The 8,642-nt window shown below is 48.1% G+C and overlaps 1 long non-coding RNA gene across 1 annotated transcript; it reads right to left on the bottom strand.

Annotated features, from left to right (window-relative positions):
• Positions 1 to 4,031: 4,031 nt before the first annotated feature.
• LOC127475237 (uncharacterized) lies at positions 4,032 to 6,760 on the bottom strand. Its single transcript, XR_007906142.1, has 3 exons — positions 6,669 to 6,760; positions 5,514 to 5,815; positions 4,032 to 5,378 (listed from the first exon to the last, which is right to left on the bottom strand). It is a non-coding gene; the product is annotated as an uncharacterized LOC127475237 (long non-coding RNA).
• Positions 6,761 to 8,642: the final 1,882 nt, after the last annotated feature.

Below are 8,642 nucleotides of genomic sequence, written 5' to 3' on the forward strand. Positions count from 1 at the left end.
TCGTGCACAGGAGCCGCAAACACGAGGCACATCGGGGCTGGCAGTCGGCATCTTCAACCTCCATTTTCAAACACCGCACACACGCACATATACACACACACACACAGAGACACAAAAACTGGGAGGGCCGCGGAGGGAGGGGAAGGGGGGGGGCGCGACCCAGACAATCCTATTACAAAACAACAACAGCTCCGCCGTCCCCCCGCGCGGGGACGGGGCTGCCCCGGCGGGATCCCCGCGGCTCCGCTCCCCGCTCGGCCGGGGAGGGTGGGGGGGACACCCCACGCACAACCACCACCCACAACAACACCGCCGCCACCACCACGAGTCCGGCTGCCTGCAGAGGCTCGAAACGCAGGATTTGGGTCGAAAATGAATTAAAAAGGCTTCCCCCCCTACTCCTTCTCTTCCTCTCCTCGGCGCGGCTGCCACAGGCTCCTTCTCCAAAAAAAAAAAAAAAAATGAAAAAGAAAAAGAAAAAAAAAGCCGAATCCAGGACACACACACAAAGCAGCGGCGGCGGCAGCAGCAGCGGGGCGAGCGGAGCGCTCAGCACCCCGCCTCCTACCCCCGCAGCTCTCCTCCTCGCATCCCTCCGAGCCGCCTTCCCATCGCGGCGGGGGCGGGGGGGAGGACGACGAACGACGACGACAACAACAACAACAACAACAAAAACCACCCAGCGAATTTGTAAATCCTTTTCCTTTTTTTTTTTTCCTCCCCCTTTTTTTTTTTTTTTTTTTTCCTCCCTTTCCTCTTTTCCCTCCTCCTCTGGGTGCGCGCGCGCTGCAAACCTTCCCCCGGCGCTGCCCAGCCCAAGGCAGGGGGAGGGGGATCCGGGAGAGGTGTGCGTGTGTGTGAGTGTGTGAGCCGGGGGGGGCGAGCAAGGCGATCCGGTTTGCTGAAGGTCAAAGCCCAGGAGCTTGTTGCGAAGGGTCTGTAATTCCTCCGGGGAGGGAACGGGGTGGGGAGGGGAGAGGGGGGGAAGGGTCTGCTGCTCCTCCCAATTAATTCGCCGCTCGCTTGCGGCAGGGTTCGCAGTGCTCTGCTGCCGCGTCTGCCCCCCCCTTATCCTCCTCCTCCTCCTCCTCCTCCTCCTCCGCGCTGGCTCCCTGTGCACGACGGAGAGTGAGCGCTGGTAAACAAGAGCCCGGCGTCGCTCCGCCGCCGCTTCCCCGCTCTGCGGCCGCGCGGGGACGGGGCTCGCTCCCGCCCTCCCCTTCCCTCCTTTCCCTCCCTTCCCTCTCCTTCCCTTCCCTCCCCTCCCGCGCGCGCTCCCGTGTCCCCCCCCGGGCTCCCCTCGCCCAGGCGGCGGCGGCGGCGGCGGCGGCGGCGCGCGCGGAGGCGGCGGCGGCGCGAGCGGGCGCCAGGGAAAACCCGGAACGGAGCGAGCCCGGAGCGGAGCGGGACGGGAGGATGCTGCGCCCAGGGATGCTGCGGGACCGCCGCCGTCCCTGCCCCTGCCCCTGCCCCTGCCCCGGCCTTCCCTAAGGGGGAAACGGGGCAAGGAGCCCCTGATGGCTGCGGCGAGCATCCTGCGGGGCGCCGGGAGAGCCCACGAGCGACCCCCGCCAGTGGAAGTGCCGCTGTGTTGCCCATACATAATAAATAAATAAATAAATAAATAAATAGCATATAAAAAGGCAAGGACGGAGTTAGGAGGAAGGCAAACCCATAGCTGCGATTTTTACATGGTTGTGTTCGTTCATTTATGGCATTTAATGGTTGCACACTGAGAGCAGGCCAAGGGCAGCACTGCTCCCAGGGAGGCAGGGCAGGAGCGTGGGATGGGGATGCCAAGGCTTGGCTCACCAGAGGGGACAAACCACAGCAGAACATGTCCCCGTCCATACTCACCACCTTCCCCTTCCACACTCACCACCCCCACCCAACACCCCAGCCCTGTGAGCTCCTCGCACGTTTCTCCGCTCCTATCCCTCGATGGCATTGGACGCCCAGGCCCCAAAAGGGGGGAGACGGGATTAGTTGAGGCAGAAGAGGTTTGGGCTCTCAGGGATGGGAAAACGTGGGCCGTGTTCCCGCTGTTTCGCCGGAGCTCGTAGTAGCCAGGCTGCTCGGCATATGGGTGTCCTGAGTAATCACTGATTTGTTGCAATACTTTGGCATGGGGAGATAGCAATTTGATGCTTAAGTATAAGAAAGCAGACATCTGTGAGCATTAGCTATACTCTAGGGTTCGGGTTTGTTTTTTTTTAAAAAAAAAGGCTACATTAAGAAATTTGCAAATGTCACATTATTAATGTAAATGTCAAAATTAAGTTTTTTACATTTAAACCTAAATTCTCCTTGAACATCTTGTATTACAATAGCCTTCTGTTATGTTACCACATCATTCCCCCAACCTTATAGATGTTTTTCTTCTTGTGGTTTCTCCATCCATTCTTATACCATTTTCTGTGTCAGAACAGTTCAGTTATCTGAGTTACACATTAGCTCTTTTACCCCTCAGGAAAGGTGAAAAGGTTCTATTCTGCATTACAGAAGTTAAGGGGAAGATCATCACTGAGCACAAGGGGGGCAGAATTGCCACATGTGCACACATATGCAGTAATTCAGTAATAATAACTCAGAGCACGAGGCTGTGCCCATTTGGGTGGTATCACAATCCTCTCAGGATTCTGTGCAGGAAAATCAGGTGATGAAACAATCCTGGATTGCCACGTGTGTGTCTACCATAGACAGACTTTCAAGTCCTCAAATTGAACCAGAAATATCTTCATGTCCCATAAATTTTTACTGTTTAAATTGTTGCTGGGTACAGCTGTGCCAGGTGCTGAGCAGTACAAGTGTCCTTTCTGTCTGTGTTGTAGCACTGATGCAGCATAAATTATAATGTGTTATTTACTAATTAATGTATTGTTGTGTAAAGGCAGAACTGAAGTGGGAGCTGCATGTCTGTGGTGGATCATTCTGCTGTCATAAAGAAGTTCTATTATTGTAAAATAGCCTTTCTTTCATTACTTTGGCGAATGGGGTAAGTCATGGACAAGCACGTTGTGCTGGATGATGCAGAAGCAGAGAACAAAAAGATGTGCTGTGCCCCCAGAGAGCTTCCAGTCTCATGTAAACACAGTCCTATAGGTGTCATAACGTAGTTTGTTTCTGGAATCTGTCAGATTATTTTAAAAAGTTTTTTGAAAACACAGTGTTGAACCAGAGGTGTTTGCTGTGCTCTCCATCCTCCTGAGCTGCTGATGCAAAAGTCATAATTTGGAATTGTCTGGCTGGATTCTTCCAGGATGTCTTTACCTTTTATGCTGTGGAGGTACACAGGGGGAATCCCTTTTTGTGTGAATGCTGATGTGCCCATAGCTCTGTTCTCTTCACCTCTTAGGAGAAGACCTGTGCCCAGTGTTCAGCATTCCTCACCCTTTCCCATTTTGGGCAGCTCCCAGTGCCAGCCATGCACATGCACGTGCTCAGCTTCAGTGGCACTTTTAATCACGTTTGGCTCCTGCATGTTGATGTCTTTCTCCAAGACTGTTCCTGTTATTTTCAGTGGAAATATTTAAGTCAGGATTTTTCAACATGTACAGCCACACCACGGCCATATATTTGACCATGAAAACCTCAAGCACGCTGTACTACGCGTACCATGTGCAAAATTAACGAGTTGCAATTTGGACAAATTAAAGTTAATTTTCATGGTGACGTGCAAAGATGCTTCATGATGAAATATGTTTCCTTGTCAACACTGTTTGCCTCTGCTTTTATCTGTAGACCTGTGCAAAGGAGGTTGATATAAGTGCTGAGAAGTTTTGCTTATTGGGAACCCAGATCTGGCATCCTGTGGCTGAACACCTCGCAGATCCTTACAGCAGCTTGAATAGCTTTGGCCTTTCTTTGGACCAAAAAGTGTTTACAAATATTTTGCTGGAACTTCATCACAAGGAAGTAAAACTGACTAGATACAAAACCACCCAGCCCAAAACAAAAACATTGTGGCCAATGGATTAAATGAGGTGGCCAAAATGCAAAATTCCTGTAGATTGTAGTCTCCCCAAGTCCATCTGAACATATCAAAGATGTGTTAGGAGAAAGTTTCCCAAGTTGTTGCCATTTGCAATCTTGGATGAGATTTGGGAAAACTGTCTCTTCATTTTTTCTAGCTTGTTTATTTTATCAGGTCATTCTTCCACCAACTTAGACCTCATTTCCACTTCTTTTACCTGCTGCAACTTGTCCAGTGGCTCAGCTATAAACTGTAGCAGTTTGTGTTTTGTTATTGCCCAGCAACCCACTGAGGTCCTGATCCTTAGCAAAGCCTCCCACATGAGATAATAATAATAAATAAAACTTTTTAAAAATAAGGTGTGTACTGTTCACTGCCTGTTGTGTGTGTAGATTCGTGCAAAGTCGTCTTCTGCTTTCTTTTTCCACAGGAAGCCTGAAATATAGATGTCATTAAGAAATCATTTTGTCATGACTTGATCTTCCCTGGTGGTAGGAAATGGCTTTTCCTCTCCGTCCTGTTAGTTCTACAATCATCCCTCCTCTCTGTTTGCGCTGGGCTTTGAACCTCCCCTTTGTCCACTGCTGGTTTATGGTCCTTGAGACAGACAGATGGACAGAAGGAAACACACAACCACACCCCCCCACACACATTGCTCTCTCCAGAGTGTGATGCCCAATGCCACCGGCATACCTGTGTCCTGTTCAAAATGCCACTGAAGTGGAAAACTCGGGAAGTGTGGCAGTGGGGATGAAACAACGCGGTTAAAACAGCCACTGACCCCGGTCTCTCAAAACATGTATCTGCCCAAGGCAAATATCCTCATACTCAGCCATACTTTAATTTTAACAGCGGCCTCACCGCTGCTTTCTGGGGCCACCACTGGGGAGAGAGAGGCCTCGCTGGTTTCCCTGCCTCGGTGCTCATGCTCCATATAGGCTTGACTAGACTTTATTTTGGCTTCTGCAGCACGTTCAGGGCAGCCTGACCTCTTTACCAGACGCTCGCTTGTCGTAACCTTTAAGCATCTGAACATTTTGTATTACCGGCGTAGGGGAGTAGTTGAAATTTATTCTCCTGCCTTCTCCAGCCATGTCAGCTCCCCGGGACGAAGGTCAGCTGTCACGGAGCGTTGCCTGTGTCTGCTCCTTGGTGCTGCTCCTTGGAAGGTCTTTGCAGCTCCTCGAGTGTCCTTTGCAATGGCCCAGGAGCTGAGAGCACCCACCAGAACCACCTCCTCTGCTCCAGGGGCTCCCGGTGCTGCCAGCTCACCTTGCCCAGGCTCTGCTGCAGGCTGAACGTTTCTGTAGCAGGGAGGTGTGGATTTGTAAGTGTTCCAGGTAGGAATTATGCCTGGGTGAGTGATACATCTTTTACACAGCTTGGGTGAGCGGGATTTGTACACCTGAAAGGCACACAGAAATCCTTGGACACCACTCCTTTCCTTCCCCCCCTCCCGAATCTCCACTTATAAACTGCATTTTACAGGCTCATAACAAGCCAGGCAATGTCAGGCAAAATGTGGGTTGCCCATTTTTACCACGTTTTCCAGTTTTTTGCCAGTTTTTGCTCTGCATTGAGTCGAATCCTGTACCAATGACCTTCACAGGCTCCCGACTGCAGGATAACACTCGGTCTCCTCTTGGCAAGGGGACAGGAGCACAGCACACTCTGGGATGGATGCTGGGTGGGCAGGTTGACATTAACTCCTCTGTCTGTAGAGCCCCTCCAGACTCCAGCCACCTTCCCTTTCCCAGATCTGCAGGATTTGGGTGGAAGCAACCATCTCACCATAACAGCAAGAGGGCTGAGCAGAATCCTGCAGCTGCAGGAGAACAACCTCTGAAGAAAAATGGAGGGAAAAAAACCAATTGGACACGTTTGATGTGGGAAAAACTTAAATACCAGACTGCTAATCACATGGACCCAAATGAAGGACATTTCTGTGGCTCTGGGTGATTTCTATTTCTCCTGGCCCCAATATTACTGCAAACATTAGCTCAAGATTGGTCCCTTCTGGAGCAAAGGAAAAGCAGAAGGCAGAAAGAGTATTGTTTATTACCTCTTTCCCATACACCTCCCTCCTTCAAACAAAGAATGTGCAGTTACATGGATGATTTAAAGGCGGCAGCTGAGCAGGAATAACTATAAAATTCATGTTTTAATAACAACAACAATAATAAGCACACAACAGCATTTATAACCCTAGTTACAGGCCTGAGATATCATATCCATAGCAACTGCAGCAAGCGGTGAATGCCATATATTTAGAGTTCCCGTGCACCTGCCTAAAATAGCCACCGATAAATTATGCTGATGTTTGTGCCTTTTTGACAGCGTTTTTAAGGGGCTGTCGATGCACTTTGCAGCCACGCCGAGCCTTCGCGGCGCGGCACGGCAGCGGCAATACCCCTTCCCTGCCACACCTCGCGTTCGTCTCCTCTTTTGTGTGTGTGTGGATGCGAGAAATCGGCGATGAAAGGCACCTCGAAGGTGATGTGGTGGCAGGAGCGAGCGGCGGGCGCTGCCACTCGCTGCCGGTGCCTCTCGGCTCCCCGGCTGTCAGAACCTGCCTCCCGCTAATGGATTGAATTAATAAAGTGCTGCGGGTCGCTGGGGCTCTATCCTGCTCCTGCTGCAGACACCGGCGATGGGATCACGCTGCATATCAATGGCCTGTGCCTAAATAGTTTACCGGGAGTTAATGAGTGGCTGGGAGGTGTTGGAATACACGGCCAGTCAGTTGTGGAGGTTGTTAGGGAGTCCAACAGGTCAATCCCGTGCTTGTAACCGTGGCTTATAAGCATCTACCAGACCATCTGTTGATGTGCTTATTACATTCTATAGCACAAACTCCTGATGTCTGCAACTAGCTCCTAACAGCCATTAATCTTGTATTATTAACCCTTTTAAAGCAATGTCTATTTTAAGTTTAATATGTCATGTCACCAGCAAGAATTCCACCAGCCTAACTGGGGCAGGGATCAGATTTTTACCTCCATGAGGTGGGTAGAAAGGGTCTGTCCCTACTGTATCATGTGACTTTTGGATTGAGCACTTTGGGTTTTCACTTGTTAAATAAACTTTGGACGTGCATGAATCCTGCAGAACATGGAGCAACCTGGTCTAGTGGAAGGTGTCCCTGCCCATGGGAAAGGGGTTGGGAGCTTTAAAATCCCTTTCAGCCCAAACCATTCTAGGATTCTATGAACCAGGCCCACCCAGGTGCCCTCTGGGATGACGTGATGCTGACCCACAGCAGCGAGAGGGACATGCTGTAATCGTATCAATACCTGGAGGAAACTTGCTGTATTTTCCAACTGATTAGCAACATCCATCTCCAGATCTTAAAATGTGTTTATAGGCAATTAAATGCCACAGTTCATTCGTAAGGAGAATAATTATCGCTGCTGTGAAGAAAGAAACACAAGTGCAGATTGATTCCAGTGACATAAAGCTCAGCCCTTTTACCTGCAGGAGAATTAAAAGGACCATGAATGCCTCTGGGTTTTTTGGTTTTGTGGGTATTTTTTAAACCTTGGGTATACAATCATTTATTTAAGACGATTTCAAAATAAACTTCTGGTTCCTCTCTGCATTTGGAGTTGACTCCAGATGGAGCTGAATATATGAAAATTAAGATTATTTGTTCTAATTTGGCAGAATGTATAAATGGAACCCAAAATAAAGTCAATAGGGGATTAAATAGGATAAAATTATGGAATTATAGACTGTAGGTATTCATTTATACCAAATCTTTGATAGAGTTCCATACAGAATAAAAGGACCTAAACATTACATGTGCACAATACATACAAGAATATATGTTTTCATTAATCCCCATTTCCATCAGTTCATTGACATGCTAGCATCAAAACTCCTACAAAACTAAGGAACTCCAAACTATCTCATATTTGCAAAAAGAAAGAAAAATGTTTATTCAAGAAGATTATGGAAAAGCACAACCTTAAAACTAATAAATTGGATCTCCAGCATAAAAAGCAAAAAAAAATGTTTCTGAAAATTTTTGAAGAAAAAAAAAAACCTGACTCCTTCTTGGTTGAAATAAGATTTTTTTGACTTCCTACAAAATTCAGGGTTGGGCGGGTATTTTTTTCAAAGGCATCAAATTATGGACAGGATCAAATTGGATTTTAGGGTAAATTAATGTACAACCCTGAATGGCTGTACATCCATTTAAATGGTATTGAAAATGCTTTAAAGCAGTTGGAACATATTTCCAGGTGGTTTGGGAATGTGTAAATATTAGCACATTCTGAAGGTTGGTTTTAAAAGGCCCTTCATACTCGATAGGCCTTGACATCAATTTTCCCCTAATTTGCTCTGTGTATGTGTGTGTGAATGTTCTGTATGACCACCACAGATTTTGAAATGGATGACTCATATGGGTTTAGTGGTAGAAGAAGGAATATTGGTCTGGAGATGGAGGACATGGAAAGAAGGTTGTTAATCATAAGCAGCTTGGAAAAGAAATTTTAAAACAGTCTTTCCAAATACAAGAAATTACAATATTCCTTTGAAAGACAGGTTTCCATCAACACTCATTGCCTTTAACCCATTCCTCTGCCCTTGCTCTTTATTCCACGTGTGAGTGTTCAGAGTGGGCACAATGCCCATGCCAAGAAGAAGTGAATGTCTCCTTCTCCAC

The sequence above is a fragment of the Manacus candei genome, unplaced genomic scaffold (genome assembly GCF_025592945.1).
Source record: "Manacus candei isolate 608988 ecotype Guabito, Panama unplaced genomic scaffold, ASM2559294v1 h1tg000046l, whole genome shotgun sequence".
NCBI classification, from domain to species: Eukaryota; Metazoa; Chordata; class Aves; order Passeriformes; family Pipridae; genus Manacus; species Manacus candei.